Consider the following 1,720-nt stretch of genomic DNA (forward strand, 5'->3'; position numbering starts at 1 on the left):
AAAGAGAGTGAGAGATAAAGAGAGAGAGAGAGAGAGAGAGAGAGAGAGAGAGAGAAAGAGAGGGAGAGTTTTTTTTTTTTTCTAAAAATAATTTAATCAAAGTATTAATTATATTTTCAATAGAATTTATTTAGAAATTTTGCGGTCAGTCTTTCTTTCTTAATATACGATTAATTTTCTTTTTTTTTTTTGTAAACATTGAAGTTTTCTCTGAAAATAATATTTAATTAAAGAAATGTTATTTCATTAGTAAATTATTATTTTTTCTTTAATTAGTAAATCTATATAAACGTATATTAGAAAAATAATAATTGTATTACTTTATATCATTATATTAAGATGAATATAAAAATTCAAGAATTCAAATATAACGCAAATAAGAAGAAAATTTTAATATTAAATATACATGGAATAAATTGAAATAACAAAGGCAGATTTTAGTATAAATTAAAATTAAAAAAAAAAAATCATTGGTACATTAATTAAAAATAATAATAATATAACAATTTTCATTAAATATATATATATATATATATATATATATATAAATAATTTCATTAAACAATCACACACATATACAAACATATATATGTGTACATAAAATCATGATAAAATATAATGAAATTAATTTTATACAAACAAACAAACAAACAAACGAATGAACGAACGAACGAACGAAATTTGTTTACATTAAATCTGTTCGAATTAATTTTGTGTACGAACAAAAGAGAAAAATTCATGAAATGTTTAATTACGTGCGATCAATCCAAAAAAAAAAAAAAAAAAAAAGAAAAAGAAAAAAGAGAAAAGAAAAAATAAATAAGAAAGAGAGAAAAGAAGAAACGATGTGAAAGAGTAATGACAAAAAAATAAGAGCTAAGAAGTGAGCCCGTAGAAAATAATTCTTTTTAACAAAGAGCAAGTTTACTCCACTTCCATCGATTCACTTCTCACCGATATAGCTAACAGGTAATCCTGTCAGACGTGTCCGACATACCATCGTATAGCTGCGTTTCGCAAAACCGCACGTCTCGCGAACCTCAAACGAGAGAATCCGTCCTACTGTGCTGAGAATACCACATCTCGTACATACCTACGTATATATATATATATATATATATGTATGTATGTATGTATGTATGTATGTATGTATGTATGTATGTATGTATGTATGTATGTATGTATGTATGTATGTATGTATGCATTCATCCAATATACATAGATACATATATATATATATATATATATACATATATATGTGTGTATGTATGTATGTGTGATTTGTATGTATATATAAACAAATACAAACTTCTCGTTACCACAAGCATCCGATAATAATTTGCATCTAAAAGTACTTTCGCTTGATGCACAACACGAGCTACATATATTCGTTTGATTATGCGTGCCTAGGAACACCGGAAGTTTTACTCAATTCATTATATCTATATATAATTCAGTAGTTTTCTTTTTTTTCTTTTTCTTTTTCTTTTTCATTTTTTTCTTTTTTTTTTTTTCTTTTCTTTCTTTTTCATTTTTGTTTCAACACGTCAAACAACAATTATCGTATCGTAGAAGAGACAAGTCGCCCAATGATATTTTACAATTAATAATTAATTTTGTAATTAATTATTCTACGTTATTATCTATGAGAGTTGTTTTTGGTTTCTCTTTCTCTCTCTCTCTCTCTCTCTCTCTCTCTCTCTCTCTCTTTCTCTTTCTC

Source organism: Vespa mandarinia, chromosome 18, assembly GCF_050613455.1.
Source record: "Vespa mandarinia isolate Hongniang chromosome 18, ASM5061345v1, whole genome shotgun sequence".
Classification (NCBI taxonomy): Eukaryota; Metazoa; Arthropoda; class Insecta; order Hymenoptera; family Vespidae; genus Vespa; species Vespa mandarinia.